This window comes from Amphiura filiformis, chromosome 10 (assembly GCF_039555335.1).
Source record: "Amphiura filiformis chromosome 10, Afil_fr2py, whole genome shotgun sequence".
NCBI classification, from domain to species: domain Eukaryota; kingdom Metazoa; phylum Echinodermata; class Ophiuroidea; order Amphilepidida; family Amphiuridae; genus Amphiura; species Amphiura filiformis.
In genome coordinates, this window is record NC_092637.1 from 38175222 (window position 1) to 38190682 (window position 15461).

The following is a 15461-nucleotide window of genomic DNA, read 5'->3' on the forward strand; positions in this document are numbered from 1 at the left end:
TGTGTGATTTTCATTTATTAATATTATGACGTCATCAAGTAACATGAATCTGTGGTCACTGACATTGATTCTATAATACATCCAACTGATGGGTAATCATAGGGGCGTAACCAGCGATGAGTGACAGGCACTTACTCCCGGGGGGGGGGGGGCACTCCCACTTTGGCCTGTACACCATCCGCGATAATGAAAACCCGCAAAAACGGTAGTTTTTCGTGGGTAAACACGATACGCGCGTAACGCATTTAGGGTGTCAAAAACATGAAAAATTAGAAAAAAGGGTAGCAAAATTGCAATTGCTAATACGCGGAAATGAAATTTAGGGTATGAAATTTGATGCAAGGAAAAAAATGCATGTTTAGGGTGTGAAAACACCTGTTTAGGGTATTGTTTTAGCCAAGGGTTAAATCCTTGTTTAGGGTGCTCTTGTTGATTATCGCGGATGGTGTACAGGCCACAATGGGAGTGACCCCCGGGCACTTACTGCCCTCATATTTCCTTCACAACTGAGACAAGAATACCAAAAGAGATCGGAAGCATCGGCGAAAGCTATTGTGAACAACTGAACCGTGTCAACTCACGTCTGATTAGCGTGGGCTAGAGACAAAATATATGTAGTAAAGATTTTTACAAACTTTGAGGTCTGATCTGTGTTACCGACACATTCATATTTTATATCATTTAAGTTTTTCATATTTTGATGTTAAAATAAACAATTTGTAGCTAAAATGTAGAATGTAGAAAAATGACTGTAATATCAAAATTTAACAAAAATGTAACAAACTTGTGCTTCAAACTACATATTATTGAGACCTACATCATGATTTTTAACCATGCATTAATGAAATAATTTTTGCATTAATTTGTATTTTTTTAAACCAAAAATGTCACTGCTGTATGCCTAACCGGATGTTGCAGACAGCTATGAATGGGCTCAGGCTGTATATGCTTTCGATCTCTCTTACCTTATTTATCTTCAGTGATCGTCCTTCGGTCTGTACGAGGCAACAATACCAAACGAAATGAAACATAAAGATATGAACATTTGTGACGTGTCATGTCAAAAGGAGACACTTTTGGGCAGGTTATCAATTTTGAGGTTTTAACATATCTTAAATATAGAGATATTTTGCTCCACAACACCGTTTCCCCAATGAAATCGGACATTCCTAAGCGAAGATATTGAGTTTGTAAGTTATGGTATTATAAAATTGGAAATTGAGATATCACCCTTTGAAAATATCATTGACAATGTTGAGAGGAGGAATTACCTTGAAAAATGTCTCAAAAAATACAAGATGCCAGTTATATTTCGATCTGAAACTATCAGACAACATTTTTAACATTAATAATATCAAAAATTCGAAACAAACCCAAATTGTGAAAAAATCACCCCGGGCAGTTTTTTGGCTATTTCTCCATTTACGATCCTGCCCAAAAGTGTCTCCTTTTGACATGACACGTCACATTTATTAAATAAGGTTTTGTTTTTTGCCACCTGTTTATACGGCTTGAGTAACAAGGTAACGTCATATATGATGTTGCACCGACCATTAGGTAGACTGTCCCACAGTCTCGGTTCCATCTCTGGGTAAATAATTATTATTTTAATTATTTATTATTATTTATTATTAATTAGAGCTAAAACTACCTTCTGCTTCACTCCAAAGATTAAAACCAACACACCACTAAAGCAACAAAGTTATAGTGCTCCTGGAGCACTGTGCGTCGAAGAAAACTCAATTAATCTACAAACCAACTTGTTTATTTTTTTATTAATAGCTCTCCTAATCCAAGACTGTTCCTAGATATTTATATCTAGTTTTAAAAATAAATAAAAAGATTTTACCCCACTGATTAAGAAGTTACTTTGTATGCGGCCCAATAGTTTTCATAATTCCGGAGTTAAGACCAACCTTAAACCCAGCACATACCTTTAAACCCCAAAATGTACCCTTCAACCCCAACTTGTGCCCTGCAATCCCAACATAAACTCTTAAACCTTTTAAACCCCAACCCAACATAAGTTCCATCAAATCCCATTTGATATATGTCTACATATAGGTCTAACTTCAACATATATAAATCCAACATGTATCCTTAAACCCTAACACTACCCTATAAACGTACACCAACATATACACTACATATAAATCGCAACACCCGTACCTGCACCCTTTAATAAATTCCAATATCAGTTCGGGGGCACTCGTAATAACCGGACGTCTCTGATTTCAAAGACGGGTCAGTGATTTCACATACGGGGTCTGTGATATCACATACGTCGAGCTTTGTTGACAGTTCGGCACTAGATGCAGCACATCGGAACGAAGCTGAGTGTATTACAATAAGCTTTCCTATGTTTAGCAAATATCTACCTGTGCAAAAATTATATCTATCTGTGCAAATTCTGATAAATGGTCCCAGAACACACTTAGATTGCAATGGCTAAAATCAAATGTTTTGAGGTAAAAAAAAATCCCAATTTTACTATCCAATTCATGAATTGGATAGTAAAATTAGCAGGCACTCAACATGCTCAACTTGGGTTAGCCACAACCCTGATAAGGCCTATACACAAAACTATTGCCACTGCGCTGGGACGTTCATCAAAATTACTTATATCGTTTGCGACTGGGTTTTGAAACTAGGGAGTATGTGATTTATGAGACGTCTCTGAAAAATGATACTGTAAGGTGACATGACGCTTCAAGAGTATTTGATATCAGAGACGTCTTTGAATTAGCAGTGCCCCCGAACTGATATGCGACGCGTACAGCAACAATACGTTAGATATTATGGTAAACCTGCCGAAATCCCGGGATTTTGGCAGTCCCGTGATTTCGGCAGCTGGCAAAAGCCCGGGATTTTGCAACAAATTTCTGCCGAAATCCCGAGAGTCCGGCAATCCCGTGATTTCGGCGCAACAGAAAAGGATCATGAACAGAATGGCTGTTGGTGGTACCTCATGTTTTCGCATCGACTGTGACCTTTAGTCCCCGACATTGCCCTTATGAACTCACATCCTCCTGTATAAATAAACCAATCGCCATAATACGGTAATATAGCTCACACGGACATCGTTTCCATTCGACTTGCGACAAAGTAACAAAGTTGTCCCGAATATTGTAAATGTTTTACTGAAGAAGGGCAAATGACTGATTTTGATTGGTCTATAATGTTGCCTCGAAGGTGTTATTTGCATGTATTGCAGTATGTCGGGATATCTTACAAAGTTGATAGTTTTTTGAAATAATACAAAAAATCAATGGCACTCAGACACTTTAAGATAATTTTTTGAAAATCGAAAATGTATGTTTCTAGAAATTGTATTTCTGAGGTAATGATATTAGAGTTGAATTCTTGGAAGTTTGACCTGCTACGATTTGGAAGAGAAATCGCGCAGAAGCAAATCCATGAAATCACTTGTTGAAAAAAAAATTCATACACTCCCAGTGATAATCTGTTAAGGCCATGCAGATAGCAATGGAAATATTATAATCTGTAAACATAATCTGTAAACATTCCCCTTTAATAATAACAATAACTTTCCTTGACCCGATGATCATTTGTAGGACACAAGTCTTTAATGTCTTAATTCATGTTCCAAAATGTTTTAAATTATAAATTCATATCATAAGTTACTTATTAAATTAAACACACTTTTTCACAATAATATTCGTTCCAGAGACATTGATCTTTTAATTGCAATTTCAAGTACTAATAAAACTCAAGGTAAGCTTTCCAAAATACCACTAAAAGAAGATTATTTTGTAAATTAAATCTAATACTGGAAATAAACTCACTTTGCTACGTTCAGTCTAAACGCAGGACAACCGATCTTTTGTTCTGCTTAGTCGTGCTAAAAGTCGATCGATACATGTTAAAATCAACACAATTCCGAGATACACCTTTTTTGCTATGAAATTTATTTTCTCGGTCAAATATAAAGCAAAAATTTTTTTTTTCTTCAGTAATGTCAAATAAAAACATAGTGCTTGGATGAACATTTTTTTTTTAAATCCTGGTGTTAAAATTAAGCATCAAATTGTGTCTTTTAGTGTGATATTTTTGATTTTTATAGGCCTTTAGTTCGCCCGTGAGCTTTTTACAGAATTCATTTTTTAGCGTCTCAAACTAATATAGTTTGCTAAAGAAAGATATTTCCCACCTCTGTAAAGAACATCGTGTGGGTCTATATATTATAGTTTTGTCAGAATTTCCGTTTTTATTTTACCCTTTTCCCCTTCATTCTCCGAAAATGTCAAACTTAGTACTTTACCTCAAGAGCAACCAGCAAAAATAATCGATATTTCAATTGTTGTCAACCCATGTCCCTTTTCCATTGAAAACCAGGATTGCCTGACCAGCGATTTGGTAGCCCAAATCCCCAATTCTGGTAAATGAGGTGGATTTTGGAAATTTGCTCCCGTGATAGCCTGCAATTTCAATTTATAGGGGCTATGGATTCCATGATTATGAAAACCATTTTGTCTGTTTGTTTGTTTGTTTGTTTGTTTATTTATTTACCTAGGATGAGGTCCATGGGAAAATCCACTGTCCAAACCTAGAAAAATTCGCGTGTTATTAGAGGGATTTTAATTTTCTGTCCCTCCTATCTCCAGGTGAATTTTGAATGACCCCCCCCATCGCGGGTTGGCATTTTCATTACACCTTCAGACTTGCGTTCGGGTTTGTGTAGGCCTATTTGTCATAATTTAGCGCTATAGGACCTACTTTCTAAATGTATAGCTATAGCCGTGCTATATAAATATTATAAGGTACCGGTATGTAATATTATGTAGGCCTATGGGGGTGGGGTGGGTACTCAACACATTTTAACCATGACTTACAATGCAAGGCTCATTGTTACCATAAATGATTTTTCCTTTAGGTCATTATAATAGGTTGTTATAAACTTCCGTGTTTAACCTTGTATTGTTTTGGCTGCTTCATTATGACTTTCGGTGGGTTTAAGCAATTTCAAACAAACACAAACAAAAGGCACTATACCGAAACACTAGGTAATTTCTTTGCTATATTGAAGTTCTGGCAAAACTGTATCCAGGCCGGGCACCCAGAGATACCGATCCACAATGCTAGTATTTCACACGTGGATTTGAAATTTTTTTCAGCTGGTAGTCAAAAATTATGGAATCAAAACGGAAATTCTGACAAAACTATGATATATCGCTCACGGTGATGTGCGTTAGAAAGTTGGGAAAAATCCTTCTTTAGCGAACTATATTACTTTGAAAAGCTAAAAGGTTGATCCAAAAAAAGGCTCACGGGCAGAGTTGAAGCCTATCAAAATCGAAAATCTTACACTAAATGACTGAATTTCACGACTAAGTTTAACACTAAGATTTGAAAAAAAAATACAGTATCAAGCATTACAGTTTTTCCTGACATTTACTGAAAAAATGAAAATTATTGCTTTTCATTTGGCCGAGAAAAAAATTTACACTGAAAAGGTGTAACTCAAAATTTTGTTCATTTGAATACCAAATTCGATCGTTTGTATTGCCTTGTTAAATGACTGAGTGAGCCTTGCAGAACAATAACAATCGGTTGTCCAGCGTCCTAACTGCGTTATGTCCGAAAACATTGGACTTCGTCAGGCATCTGATTGATGATGTTGTGACGTCAGATGTGATGACGTCAGACGGCGAGGAATGTCTCGTAATTAACAATGATTGACGCCTGGTCCTATGCGTGTGACAACTGGTCGCGGTGTCCCCCTTTCTTCTTAATGACGGGCTCCGCTCCTCCACTCTCTCCCATATGGATTCTCTGACTCTTCTCTCCATTACTCGTTGACTGCCGATAAACGTCCCAATAAATCGGACTTAGTCACCGGTCAGTTCTCATGATAGATTTCCATGGCTAACGATGGTTAACTATGAAAACATGTTAAAGGACATCAAGAAAATTTTCTAAGTTATTTATTTTGAGCTCTTTCGAGTATCGACGAGTAATGGATATATTCTGTAGATTTAGGTTGTCTGTGACTGCTAATGTGAGGCCGTCGTAGGTCGTACGGGGCTCAAACTCGGTGGGTGGGTGTAGCTCTGTCCTGGCAAGAAGAAGTTTATGTTCGTTAAGTCATCCGACCCCGGGCCCCCCTCCCAGGGGTCATTTGAGGTCAAATGACTAAAGACTGTCATATGGGCATGAAACTAGGTCGTACGAGGCTCAAACTCGGTGGGTGGGTGTAGTTCTGTCCTGGCAAGAAGAAGTTTATGTTCGTTAAGTCATCCGACCCCGGGGCCCCCTCCCAGGGGTCATTTGAGGTCAAATGACTAAAAACTGTCATATGGACATGAAACTAGGTCGTACGGGGCTCAAAGTCGGTGGGTGGGTGTAGTTCTGTCCTGGCAAGAAGATGTTTATGTTCGTTAAGTCATCCGACCCCGGGGCCCCCTCCCAGGGGTCATTTGAGGTCAAATGACTAAAAACTGTCATATGGGCATGAAACTAGGTCGTACGGGACTCAAACTCGGTGGGTGGGTGTAGTTCTGTCCTGGCAAGAAGATGTTTATGTTCGTTAAGTCGTCCGACCCCGGAGCTCCCTCCCAGGGGTCATTTGAGGTCAAATGACTAAAAACTGTCATATGGGCATGAAACTAGGTCGTACGGGACTCAAACTCGGTGGGTGGGTGTAGTTCTGTCCTGGCAAGAAGATGTTTATGTTCGTTAAGTCGTCCGACCCCGGAGCTCCCTCCCAGGGGTCATTTGAGGTCAAATGACTAAAAACTGTCATATGGGCATGAAACTAGGTCGCACGGGGCTCAAACTCGGTGGGTGGGTATAGTTCTGTACTGGCAAGAAGATGTTTATGTTCGTTAAGTCATCTGACCACGGGTCCCCTCCCAGGGGTCATCTAAGGTCAAATTACTAAAAAGTGTCGTATGGGCATGAAACTTGGTAGGTACAGTCAACATTTAAAGCAATATTTTTTGAAGGTCATTTTGGGGTCATCCAAGGTCACCACGGGTTATCTGAGGTCAAATTAGTAAAAACTCATATATGGGCATGAAACTTGGTAGGTACAGTCAACATTTAGAGTTATAAGTTTAGGTCATTTTGGGGTCACCCAATGTCACCCTGGGGTCATCTGAGGTCAAATTACTAAAAACTGTCATATGAGCATAAAACTTGGTGGGTACAGTCAACATTTAGAGACAAATTTTTGGAAGGTCATTTTGGGGGTCGCCAGGGTCATCTGAGGTCAAATTAGTAAAATTGTCATATGGGCATGTCACCATCAGCCTGGTAATCGCGCCCAGCCGAGAACCGCCAAATATGGGTAACCGCCTAGTCTATTTTAAAACTGATGCATCAATGACTATGTTCATCATGTCATATGTGATGCGATCAAGCAAAATCAGTCGGAACTCGGCAATAATAAATTTTCAATTTCCTATAGGATAGTAAAAAGCATTTATACAGCTGTATTTTGCAGAAAACCCCATTGAAATTGAACAACCAGTTCCAAAGATATGAGTAATTAAAGAGTTTCTAAAACAAGAGGAAACAAAAGAAAAAAGTTCCTTTGTTTGGCTATATCTCAGAATCAATATTTCCGAGTTCCGACTGATTTGGCTTGATCGCATCACATATAGAGGCCTTGCATGCGACGTATCATCCCGTAAATATGGCGGACTACTCAAATGCATTCAACAAAAGCATGATTGCAATCTACCGTGACAGTTCGTCTCACACACATAATCCTGCACTACGATCAAATAGGTTGATGACAACATTTGATTGAATGGACTGCACTCCGCCATAACTACGGTGAAGGACACCGGTTGAAAACCTTTGTTTGGAGCCAATCAATAATTTCATGCAGGGCCTCTATTGTATCATTCTCACATAGATATAGAAATACTAAATTCGTTCACTATCTATATTTTTACTTCTAGTAGAGCTCCAATCTTAGGGTTAAAGTTATGTTTTAGGTTAGGTTAGGATTTTTTAAAAGTACCCAGTACAGTGCGACAATTTTAGCATAGGCCTATTGAAACTAAACTGGTGAAATATGGGACAAAAGTGGAATAAATTCGCGCAAAGCGCTAAAAATGGCATTTTGTGGCTATAAAATGGCCAAATATGAGGTTAATTTCGACACAAACCAATACACAGGTGTCAATATTGGGGGGTGATTATATTGACCATCCCCCTGGCAAAATATTGTGGCATTCCCCCCGATCTACGCCTATGTAATTTAGAGCCCTGTGACTCCATCGGTCTCCCTCCCCCTCCTCCCCCCCCCCCTTCCTTTTTTTCTTCCTCCCCTTGGCGGAAACTCTAATAGGCACAAAGGACCAATATGCGATACGTAATCTATTTCCTCTTCTTTCTATATCTAACCAAGGGGGTGACACTAAATTCACGGTTGTTCTATTAGCAACGCAAAATCTATGAAAAATTCAGCTGGTTTACTAGCTAGAAAGTGAGGCCAGTTATCGATCCGTTATAGCTCGTTATGAATAATTCATGTTCGACCCCTTGGATCATGTTAATTGAGTTTGGCAAATAACAACGTTGTTAGTTTTGCGAACTTTGCCTGTTCAATGAGAGTATAGCACACCCCCAATACATCTGGGCACAAACCAGGCGAAAACGATCCAGTTTAATGAAATGGCGGACGGGTATTCCCATCAGGCACCAGTGATATGTTTTTTCAAAGAAAGTCTACTAATTTGATATGAAATGACATTTTGCAGTAGCAAAGTCAAAATTAGGACTTGCTGTCAATAATATGAAGGAAATATGTGACAGAGGCAAGGTGGGAAATATACAAGTAGTATTTAAGTTATAATAACCTTTGATACCCGACCTGACCTTCCATCATGGCGCCATGATTCGTTTTATGTATTTCTATTATGCTCTCAAGTAAAATAAAATACCAATCTGCGCTGAGCAGACAATGTTACTTGGCTCCCAGCATGAATTATTGATTTTATACGGAGGTAAAGAAATGCACAGTGTATGTGCATGATGTGCAAGCATACTCCAAATATTTACGGTAAATCTGAATAGTGGTCACATGGTGACATATCATGTGTTCGGGAAAACACGTGGCAACATTTTAAGATTTCAGGCTTGTTTACCATGTTTACTAGTTAATTGCCATTTGTACTCTTTATTATTTATCTTTGTTAATTAACATATATTTTTAAATGCTGATAAATCGTGGTTGGCTGCCCATGATATCTGTTAAATTCAATGTTTTATGAATATAATTCTACCACGCAGAGGGGTCACGCAGCAGAATTTCACATCACCTGACTTGGCTAGATTTCGAAGCTCTGCTCTTCAAATTCATGTAGGCCTAACTTTCAAAGTTTATACATTTAATATATTTAATAAGATACTAATTTTTTGTTATAACCAACTGGTACACGAAATATACTAGCTTATCACCTATACAGAAAAGTGATTATCAGCCTTCACTCAGCAAATTCACATGCCCGGCATATATGCAGCCATTCTCCGTCTGGATAACATGACTGTCGCCCTCAATACGTCTGGGCGCAAATTTAAATAACAATACACTATTTACATATCAATGTGGCCTCATGCTAATTTCTAGCGCCGCTTCCAGGCCTATTCAGCATCGAAGTGGTTACGTAATTCTCTTGGTTACCGGATCACGCTACTTTGGTATGCCTTCGAGTGCCATATACTTTATGTGGTGATCATTTCGATCGTGGTTCATTACTCTAGCGCGTGATCCCGTTGACATAGTAACATTACGTAACTTCGATACTGAATTCCGTGATCTAACCTCCTTGGGCCTACATATTAGTACTGATATATCATACGCTGGCGAAATTACGTAATTAATCGGATTAATTAACATACTGAGCAATAGGTGAAAACAATTTTGACAAAAGGAGTTGTCCTTGTCAATTTGTAGACATGTACTTTTGATTATTTACATATTCTTCTCCAATTACTGTGTAAAACATCCATCCAAAAATCTGATTGCTATTATTATATGGATGAATGGACATATCACAAAAGGATTGCTTATCTCAATAGGGCATGTACTTAAGCATTTTTTTAACTGACCGGCGTTATTGGGCGTTTTATCGGAGGTCACCGAGTAATGCCGAAGATCAAAATCGATTTTATGTATTGTGTATGTATCATAGGACGCTCGTATTAATTGTCTCTATGCGCTTGAGAATTCAACAATATAAATAATGGTAGCTCTATTATAATACACATTAATGTTTTAAGCAGATAAAATTCCAAAATATAATACGTTTTCTGCCTTTGCTTGTCACGTGGTAGGCCTATGTTGAAGTTGCGATTATATTTTTAAATAAGTTTCAGATGAATAACAACGAGACAAGTGGGCGAGTGGTCTAAGGCGCTAGGCTCATAGAGTACTAAGTGTTGCGCCGTGAGTTCGAACCCCGCCTCTGCCAAACTTTAAAAGAAGTAAATTAAAATTTGACTTTTTTTAATTTCATATTTGGGAAATGTGACTGGGAGAATTTATGTATGGTGTGGAGTGGTGTGATAGGGCATGTACTTTAACTGGCCGGCGCGGTCCGGTGACTAAGTCTTTATTGGGCGTTTTATCGGCAGTCAACGAGTAATGGAACCACCTCTCCTCCTTATCTGCCGTCACAACATCATCAATCAGATACCAAAGTCCGATGTTTTCGGATGCAACGTAGCAAAGTGAGTTGCAAATTATTTTTAGTTCCAGTATAGATTTAATTTACAAAATAATGTTTAGAACTACTGGATGAATAATCTACACCAAGATACCACTAAAGAGGGTAAATGCGAATAAAACAGTATGCGTTATTTAACCCAAGAACTACGAAGGCGGCTGGGGTGGACCCCCTCAGATGTTTTTATCCGTCATAAAAAACGCACGCATTTAAGCCCAAACGACCAAAGCTAATTGTAGATCCATCCTTTACGCTCATTTTAGTGATAACCATAGGGAGGGGGGATGAGGTCCTAATGAATTTTATTTGGCTCTTGTGAAAATATCCTACGAGCTACTGACTTTTTACTCGCTAGTAAGGTGAAAATTATCATTTCCTTTTGTATTTAGGAGAAAATTCGGTGAAAATCGAATTTTTGTAGAATTTTTAGCCGAAAATCAATTTTGCCTATACTTTAGTACATAGCCAGAATTTCCCAAATTTGCATGGGCACCCTCACATTATGACGTCATAGCAATATTATGTGGGGAATGTTTGTACTTATTTTAACGTTTGTAATTGAAAATTAGGGGCCCCTACGTAATCCGTGTTACAAAATATGGCTCAGTAGTTCTAGGGTTAATGGGATTATTAGTGCTTTGCCGAACCAGAAGACCCCAAACATCTTAAAATGCATCAAAAATCTTGTTCTGCAATTTTGGAACAGGGGGCAGAGATACTTATTCGGCAAACCGGAAAGCAAGCCTGATATAAATAGTTAGGGACACTTCACCGGTAACGGTTGGACGTTTGACTCATTTTACTAGATTTATGAAATATGAATATTAATTAGGTTGGTAGCAAAGGCAGGCGTTGAGTTTTGAAGTTTGTTGTTTTGCACCACCAACAAACATGATGAAAATGATTACCCCAAAACCGGCAAACATGATAAAAAATAATTACCCCAAAACCACTAAAAGTCATCGAAAAAAAGTCATGGCTTATATTCTCTTGATACAAGAATATATATATACCCCATTCGTTATGAAAAGACCGAACTCGCCTTCGGCTCATTCGGCATGTTCATCCTCACGCGGTATATTCTCCTATCACAGTAAAATTCATCCAATTCAATATTATAAATTGTTGTTTGGTACTAATGTAGAGCTATAATATGAGTCTCCTCATTCCTCCACGTAATATCGCTATGAACGCACCCTTGCAAAATTGGGTAATTTTGGTTACGTACAAAAGTATAGACATTTAAACCATTGGTTGTAAACCTTTTCAGTAAAACGTTGTGTGTTTACTGGGCACCAACCTCCCCTATTATGGTCTGTCCTACCCCCGCGTAAGGTGCTGGAGTCCTGGGGCTGGGTGATAATTTTTTTCACTAAAATGAGCACAAAAGGACGGATCTGCGATTAACTTAAGTCGTTGGGGAGTAAAGAAAAGACGCGCATTTTGATAACAGATAAAAAAACCTTTGGGGTGGTACACCCGCTTCGTAATTCTTTAGTTAATACTGAATAAATTTACGAGTGAAATGTGTTTTCCTTTGAATCTATATAAACTTAACGAATGAAATATGCTTTCTTTTGAATACTAAATACAATTTATAAATAATGTGCTTCCGTTTGGTACTAAATTGAATGGATGAAATGTGCTTTTCTTTGATAATAAATAAACTTTTCGACTTAAAAGTGCTCGCTTAGTAAATAATCTATACGAATGAACTGTGCTTTCCGTTTATATTAAACTTTAATAGTAAAATATGCTTTACTTTGATACTGATTAAAATTTATAATGGTGTACTATGATACTAAAATAAGTTTTACGAATTTGTTTTCCTTTGATAATAAATACATTTTCGCAGTACATTCGAATACAATGTATTTTCTTTTCAAACTAAATGAACACATGAAATATGATTTTCTTTGACATTAAATGAACTCTAGGAGTGAAATGTGCTTTACATTTTTAGAGTAAACCGTGCTTTCCTGTGATATCGAATACAATTTACGAATGGAATATTATTTCTTTTGACACTAATTAAACATAAAAGTGAATATGTTTGTTTTTCATAGTACTAAATCAACTTTAAAAAGTGAAATGTCCTTTCCTATTATAATAATTATATACATAAACTTGAATAAACTTAGAGTATTAAAACAGCACAAAAACCATTTTTAATTGTTAAAGACTACAAGCCACAATTTGAGATACGAAAGATCCTAAAGCTGAAATAGCTATATACAAGACCTCACTTAGCAAATTATTATGCACACTCATGATGCGCAACCAGATAATAGGCCCCAAAACATGTTTGATTGGCGTAGCATAAAATACTAGGATATGAAGGGGTTTTTTTTGTTTTGTTTTTTTGGTAAAAGACTTCTAAATTATTACCTGTTTTTGAAACAGTGATACACGCTGCATATCATAAGATGGTTGAAATGCATATTTTATTATAACTTCTTTGTACTTCAAATGGTCATAACTTCTTGTGTGACATTATATAGCATTTATTACCACAGTGTATAAAGTTTTTACATTGTTTTCTTCCCTAAAATAATAAATAAAAACAATATTTGGGGTCGGCCACATATGTAGGATATGATTACGCCAATCAAGCAGTTGTTTCATTGCCTACTTTACGTCACTTGTCTTGAACTTGTTGAAAGGTTAGACATGTCTGCAATGTGCAGGGCTATTGACACATAAATCATGAGGTATCAGAATATGCAGTGTTTAATTGGGCTTATTTTTTGAAATTTTAGTCCTAAAATGTGCTTTAGAGAATCAATTTGGAGAAAACCTTCTGATAATTACAAACATTCGCTGAGCAGCAAGACCTTCCCTCTAAGCTTTTAATCCGATAAGCTGATTATCTATTTGTTTTCATGAATTGGAAGACATTCTTTGATGTATTATTGAGCTCAATCATCTGAAATTACTGGAGCGTGAGCCACCCAGGCTGGTGGCTCAGCGTAGTATTTTATTAACAGAAGGTTTTCTCCAAATTCGTTTCCTAATGGAAATAGGCTTTGATATAAGTGGTGTTCCCAACAAAAGAAGGTTAGTATCTTTTTGTGATGTGATAATTGCTGCTTATTTATTGTAATCAGACGACGGCGCTTTGGTAGATGATGTACGATCCGACTACTTCTTGTTTATATCTTCATCGAGCTATAATTAAAAGAAACATTATAAAATATTAAGAATTTAATTTTCTATAATTCTTGTATAACGATATCAAAAAAAAACAACAAAAAAAACAGTAGATATAACTGAAGACCGAATAAAAAAGACTAGTTTGTGTCTGACGGCATGGTAGACTTGGTAAAGGCGCGACGTTATTACTTGTTGAACTGCGCAGTACAGCATTTTTGGTCTTCTGTCTTCAACTATAAATAGGTAAGAAAGAATTCCTGTTCCACATGATTGAAGATTTTGTATTCGCTCATACTGTTTCATTTTGTCTCTTGCCGTAATGAAAATATTTGTACTGTAAATGAATACAGTAATATATAGGCTTTGAAATAGTGTGTTTCTTTGGTATTTCATTAAAAATAGTTTCATGTACAGATTTCCGGCCACCAAAAGTGGAACCGAGTGTAAGAAACACATAGAACATACCAATCTGTCCTTAGTACGTGTAGGTAAGCATCTCAAACATGAATATTATACTGAAAAGCTTTGATATGATATTTTGTAATAGTTGCTAGTTGTGGACGTAAGTTTACTGAGATACGTTTTGAACCTTTAATATCATTTTGACCAATTCAACATTATGACATGAAACAGTGTGATTTTATTATAAATGTTTGTAATTTCCACGTGTGTAAATTACTCTATATCTAAGATGACCAAATTTTTAATTAATCTTATACAAAATGGTGATAATTCACGTTATACGCATCCTTCGTTAAGTTTGTCATTGTACGGCGTCATTAAGGGCTCGGGTATGAACGTTTGGACGGTATTTATTTTGGGACATTAGAGCACATCAGACTTATCGAATTGCATTCAGAATACGAAGAATGTCATTCTGATATCAAATAATTTTGATTTTTTGAAATTCGCAATTTAATACACATTTTATGGCAAATCATTAAAATTGATATTTTTGATATTTAACAGTACTTGAAGTAAACTTTATAAATCTGATGATTTATACTTAAAGTGTATGTAGGTGGGGTGAAAAGCCGACGATAAATTGAAAATTTTGACCTTTTTTCGTATTGAAGATATGGATTTTTTCCCAAAACACCAAAATAAATTAGGTCTTTTTGGGAAAAAATCCATATCTTCAATATGAAAGGTCAAAATTTTCAATTGACCGTCGGCTTTTCCGCCCTGCTACATACACTTTAAGAATATATCATTAGATTTATATAATTTACTTCGAGGACTGTTATATATCAAAAGATTGAAAAATATCAAATTTTTATAATTTGTCATAAAATTTGTATTATATTGTAATTTTCAAAAAATGAAAATTATTTGATATCAGAAAGACATGCTTCGTATTCAGAATGCAATTCGATAGGTCTGAGATGCTCTCATGTCCAGCAAAAAATACTGTCGAAACGCAATAAACGCTCATTTTAGGTCCCTTAATTGAGAGGTGTCACGCTTTATTGAACGGTGAAACTAAACCAAATATCAGGAAATTACAGAAAAAGAGCGGAAAGTTACATGTACAATCATAAAGTCCCATTCACACAGCAAACACATAACGTTTTCGACATCATCCGCAAATCGCAAAAGGTTGTCAGA

The 15461-nt window shown here is 36.8% G+C and overlaps 1 protein-coding gene and 1 long non-coding RNA gene across 2 annotated transcripts in view; one reads left to right on the forward strand and one right to left on the reverse strand.

Annotated features, from left to right (window-relative positions):
- The window catches only part of LOC140161840 (GLIPR1-like protein 1), a 157314-nt gene that overhangs the window by 33880 nt on the left and 107973 nt on the right, over positions 1-15461 (forward strand). The gene's annotated exons all lie outside the window — the stretch shown is intronic.
- LOC140162816 (uncharacterized) overlaps positions 11385-15461 on the reverse strand; it is a 29579-nt gene continuing 25502 nt past the window's right edge. The window contains exon 4 of the long non-coding RNA XR_011860354.1: positions 11385-13868. This is a non-coding gene — a long non-coding RNA (uncharacterized lncRNA). The remainder of the gene's footprint in view (positions 13869-15461) is intronic.